Source organism: Molothrus ater, chromosome 1, assembly GCF_012460135.2.
Source record: "Molothrus ater isolate BHLD 08-10-18 breed brown headed cowbird chromosome 1, BPBGC_Mater_1.1, whole genome shotgun sequence".
Lineage (NCBI taxonomy): Eukaryota > Metazoa > Chordata > Aves > Passeriformes > Icteridae > Molothrus > Molothrus ater.
The window spans coordinates 1,294,356-1,300,355 of record NC_050478.2 but is presented as its reverse complement, the minus strand read 5'-3'; positions in this window follow the sequence as shown (position 1 = coordinate 1,300,355).

Below are 6,000 nucleotides of genomic sequence, written 5' to 3'. Positions count from 1 at the left end.
GGGTTTAGGTTGGAAAGGAGCTTTAAAACCACCCAATTCCAGTTCTGTGGAACTATCCCAGGTTCTCCAAGCCCTGCCCCACAAGGCCTAGGACAAGAAGCCATTTATTGTTAAAGGTGGGATCTTTGGCAGGTGATGAGGTGGAGCTGGTGGGACAGAAGTGGTGGGAGAAGAGGAAGGACAGGCACAGCTCAGCACCAAACCCATCCCAAATCCACTCCAAATCCTTGGCCAAGCTCTTCCCACTGGGATCCATGAGCAGACAAACCTGCTGCTGAACCCCTTTGCGGCTTCAGGGTGACCCAGCCCTGGTGGTCACCACAAATCACAGGGCCTGGGCTTTGGGAAATGGGGTTTTTCCAGGATATTGGCTCCCTTTTCCACTCGGAGCAGGAGGGAGGAGCAGGGGGGTGTTTGTCCCTCTGCAACACTGAAGTGGGTTTCAGGACCTTGTTCCCCTCCAGAAGAGGGACAGATGCCAGAAAACTACAGGATAAAAGTGTGATTCCAGGGGCTTTGCCGTGTGTGTGTCTCCAGGCAGGAATTTGGTTCACATTCCTCCACTTCTGCTTTCTGCATGGACCAAAGTAACGAGCGGGAAAAGGCAAACCACAGGTGTATGTAAAAGGGAATTCCAATAAAAAAAGAAACCTTTATTGATTCTCATGGAATCTTTCTGCCGTGTCTTTTCCTGTCTCTTGGACTCAGAACCTCAAAAATCCTGTCGGGAACGCTTGGATGGGCATGGGTTAATTATTCCTCTGGGCTCACGAGGAAGGGGCTCCATGGGATCCTCCAGTTCCTTAAGGACACAGAAAGATTGGAACCAGTTTCTCTGGGAATCCTTCAGAAAAATCTCACTCTGGGTGGCTTCAAAACCTCCTCGGGCTTGTGATTTTCAGGGGCACTGGGAACAACCCTGGTCAGCTCCCATCTGTTTTTCCAGGAGTTCTGGAGATGTCATTCCACTGCTGACATCCTTATCCTTATGCCTGGTTTGGTTCCTTCCATCAGAGAATCCCAGAATGGTTTGGGCTGGAAGGGATGATCCAGCGCCACCCCTGCCATGGACAGGGACACCTCCCACCACCCCAGGCTGCTCCCAGCCCTGTCCAGCCTGGATATAGAAGGGCCCCAATCTCACTGAAATAAAATTCACCACCAAACCAGGCCTGGCGAAGTTTTGAATTCTGGAGCCACTTTGTTTTGGGATGACAAATCCAGGGGGGAAGGGCTGCAGGAGCAGTGAATTCCAGGGAGGGTTTGATGGTACTGAGCAGCCAAAGCAGTGGGAACGACATTCCACGAAGCACTGCCTCAGTTTCCCTGGGATTGTATTTCACACGTACAGAGGAGCAGCCTCTGCTCGTGCCCTGTTCCAGCCTCCTCCCCGTGCAGGGCACAGCTCCAGGGGATCCACGAGGTGCCCCCAATCCCAGAGGATATCTTGGAGCTTCCTTCAAAATGCAGGGCTCTGTGCTGTGGGACATTTGGCCAGTTCAGCTTTTCCCACCGTTTTCTGTTTTATTCCTCCATTTCTCCTGAATTCTCCAGCTGGGATTTAGGGCCATGCTCAGGCAGATGCTGTGCAGACTTTTATCCAAGGAAACTTAAGGAAAACTATGTGGGAAAGGCTCAGTCTTAACGTGAGGTGAAGGAAAGGCTCAGATTTACTGAACTGAGCCTTCCAAGAAATTGTTTTCCCCAGGGTTGGTTCATGGAAGTGGCTCTGGAGTGATCCCGCTGTGATCCGATACAGCCAGGGCTGGGAGAAGGGTTTTTAACTAAATAAGGGAAGATTCAGACTGGATAAAAGGGTTTTAACTAAATAAGGGAAGATTCAGACTGGATAAAAGGAAGATAATTTTAAGGTGAAGGTGGGGAAGGGCTGGGATGGAATTCCCAGAGAAGCTGTGGCTGCCCTGGGATCCCAGGTAGTGTCCAAGGCCAGGCTGGACATAAACCATGGATAATTTTCCCCCTGAGAAACAGAATTTCAGTTTGAAACAAGGGTTTCAAACAGATTTTCATCAGCTCCAAATCTCTGCAGCTCTCTCTCGAAGAACAAAACCTTTGGAAAACATTTTCCATCTCTCTTGGCTCCAGGGAATGCCACAAGGATTAACAAGTAATATCAGCTCTGCTGAAGGGCCTTCATCTGCTCCTGGAAAAGAGGGAACATCCAGGCAGGCCCTGGAAAAGAGGGAACATCCAAGCAGCCAAACTTGGAGCAAGAAAACGAAACTCAATCCAAACAAAGTCTGTTTGGAATCAAGAGCCCTTGGAGAGGGGAAGGGTCGAGGTGTGCCAAATGCTGACAAACAGCTGGGTTCCACACGCAGCACTGCTCGGGCTTTCTGCAGGAATCCTGCTGGATGCAGGGATGGGGAATGCTTTCCCTGGAGCAGCAGGTGGATCACAAAGCATGTTCTGAGCTGGTTTGGGTGGGAGGGGTGAGGGGCTTCAGCCAGGGGTAAATCGAGGCCATGGATGCAGACAACCAGGCCATTCCACGAGTCCATCCGGGGTCTGTCCCTGAGTTCCAGCACCCAAACAGCTCATGCAATATTCCGTGGATGTATTTGATCCTGTTTGGGAGATGGCAAAGCAGCAAAATCACCACGGTAAAGGAGGAACCCGGAATTCTGACTTTGAGAGGCTCTGTTTGACCTGGAGCTCTCTTTTGAAAGGCTGCTCATTCCCAGTGGATGCAGTTCCTGTGAGTTTGGGAAGGATATGAGAGGGATAGAGAACCTTTTCTATGAGGAAAGGCTGGGAGAGCTGGGAATGTTCAGCCTGGAGAGGAGAAGCTTTGGGGTGACCTCATTGTGCCCTTCCAGGACCCGAAGGAGCCGCCAGAAAGCTGGAGAGAGAGACAATTTCCAAGGGATGGAAGGACAGGACACAGGGAATGGCTTCAGACCGAAAGGGAGTAGCTTTAGATGGGATCTTGGGAAGGAATCCTTCCCTGGGAACGTGGGGAAGCCCCACAGGCACAGGTTCCCAGAGAAGCTGCAGCTGCCCCTTGAGGCCTGGAAATTGGATTTTGAAGGAAATCCACCCTCTTTGGGAGCAACCACAGGACTCCAATAGCAGAGTCCTGAATTTTCCAAAATTCTCATGGAAAAGCTGCAGTAAGTTCAGAGGAACCAGCAAGGCCTGAAGGGCAGCAAGAGTTACTTGAGGGAGTGACTGGCGAGGAAAAGCCGAAGGGAAAGAAGACACGAGACCAATCCCGAGGGATCCATCCAATCCAAAACAATTCTTGTTGTTTGTTATTGTGCACATTCCCTTTGTCAGCTCCGATCTGCCAGCAGGATCCAAAGGAAAAACAACTTTGGTGCATTCTGAATCATTTCTGACAAAAACAGCTGGGGGATGTGGGAAACGGAGTCTTGAGTTTCAGGCAAAAATATTCCAATGTTAAAGAGCTAGGAATGCTGCCAAGGGAATGCTGAAAATCCCTCTTTCCCCCAGTCCCACTGTTAATCCCAGTGATGTTTGGAGGTTTTGACTTCTCTTGGATTTGTCTCTTCCCTGCCTTGTCCTTTCCTGATCTTGGTGTGGGACTGGGGTAAAGAAACTTCCACAAATCTCCATGTGCTTCCAAGATCTTGAGAAATGGGAGCCCCGGGGAGGGTCCCGAAACACAAGGGGGTTTTATGAGATGGAAAAATTGCAAAAAATGATTGGTTCAAGAAAAGGACTTGGGATTTTTGCAGTCAAAACTGGAACGTGCTGAAAATCCAGGATGATTCCTAATAAAGGTTTGTTTCCAATAATTTCATGGAACATTATAAAAATCAGGATTATTATTATTTTTTTTTTTTTTTTTTATTATTATTATTATTATCGTTGTTGTTGTTGTTGTTATTCCTTTAAGTTTGACATCAAGGTCTCCATGCCTCTAAATGACTGAAATTCTGGGAATGTCAGCTCTGGAACTGACTCCCAAATTTTAACCAGACTGGATTCTCTTATTGTCCCCGAACCCAAGGCATGGGGGGACACTGAAGGGACAGTGATGTCACTGAGGTGAAATTTGGGAATTAAATTATCCCATTTCTTTTAAATCCCACAAATCCACAAGAGGCTGTTTGGAGAATTTTATCACAGAGACAAAACTGGTTTTTATTCTCTGCCCAGACAACTCTTTTACAACAGGTAATAAACAACCTTATTTTTAGCCTTTGATTGGATTATCTCCTGGATCAAATCCAATTCCATGGGCAGCTCCCGTTTCCAAACATCTCTGATTAGTTTATGCTGTCTGAAATTATTCATTTCCTCAATAAAGTCCTTTTCCCTAGTAAATTCCATATATTTAATACATCTCCAGCTTCATTGGCCCTGTACGGGGCAGGAGAAGCTTTTCCATCCCCCAGAATCAGGAGATTCCATGAAATCCCTCTCTGCACCAGAGTGAGGAGGTTTTGTCCTCATTCTCAGGGCTTCGGACACCCAAAAAATTCCAGCCAGCTCCAAGCAGTTCCCTTTGTGCTTTCCCCTGTCCTTGCCATGTCTTTATCCAGCCCAATCCACAGGGGAGATTCCCAAGAGCCCAGAAGAGATTAAAGGCCTAAATCCATATAAAATCCTATAGAAATTTATGCTTCGCACTCCTGAATTTTCCCTGGAAAATGTCACTGATGGCATTTTCCAAATTCCCTTTCTCCTCATCACACCAACTTCCCAGGGTATTTATGGGAGCACCAACTGCTCTTATGGGAATATCCACCTGGATACCTTTAACAGATGAATTTAACCCAATCCATGTTTATTTTGTTCTCTCTTCCCGGTCAGGAATCCCTTGAAAATTCTAGAAACATAGAAAATTCCCTTGAATTAGCAGGAATTAGAGGTTAAAGATCCTTTGTTCCCTGAAAATCTGGGAAATTCCAGGTGCCACCACCAAAGGAAGAACTCCAGCTGAGAGACCAGGAGTGAACCTGGCCACAGCAGAAGGATGGGAATCACCACATCTCCAGAATGGGAAAGACATGGATCTGTTGGAGCAGGACCAGAGGAGGGCACGGAGCTGCTCCAAGGGTGGGAGCTGCTCTGGAGCCAGGCTGGGAGAGCTGGGAATGTTCCCCTGGAGAGGAGAAGGCTCCAGGGAGAGCTCAGAGCCCCTGGCAGGGCCTGGAGGGGCTCCAGGAGAGCTGGAGAGGGGCTGGGGACAAGGATGGAGGGACAGGACACAGGGAATGGCTCCCAGTGCCAGAGGGCAGGGATGGATGGGAGATTGGGAATTGGGAATTCCTGGCTGGGATGGAATTGCCAGAGCAGCTGTGGCTGCCCCTGGATCCCTGACAGTGCCAAGGCCAGGTTGGATCAGCCTGGGACAGTGGGAGGTGTCCCTGCTCATGGAATGATCCTTATGAACCCTTCCAACCCAAATTACTCTGGGATGTTGAGATATTCCCTTCATATTCTGGATCTTGCAATATTCAGAGCATGACTACTCTTTTAATGCAAAATTTCTGATTTTCTCAGCCAAACTCTCCACAACCAGCCCATGGAAAAGCTCTGGAAGAGCAGAGCAGGTTCAGCACTCCTGCAGGAAGCTCATCAACATCCCAGCTGATCCCAGCCAGGAATAACACTCCCATTTGTCCCAAAAGAGGGAAAATTCTAGTTCCCATTCCATTCTAAAATATTTCCTGGCCAAAACAAAGAGAAGGAATTCCAGGGCTCTGCACAGCTGGGGAGCTCTCAAAAAAACGAAAAAGAAAAATATTCCAAGCCAATTGAAAGCCAATTAATGGTAATTTGCTTGTATCACTAAGCAAACCCTGCTGAGCTCCAGGGATAATATTCCAGGAGAAGCCAGGGAGTGGGGATGTGAAGAGATTCCCTTTCCTTTGTCTGAAGCTCCTGAATTTTTCATTACTCTGCAGGAGGAGAGATCCCAGGGACGTGTCCCTGACTTCACCTTGCCTGACACCATTCCTTCATCGGGAAGCAAGGGAAAGGGGATGTTTCTCCAGGGTGGTCTGT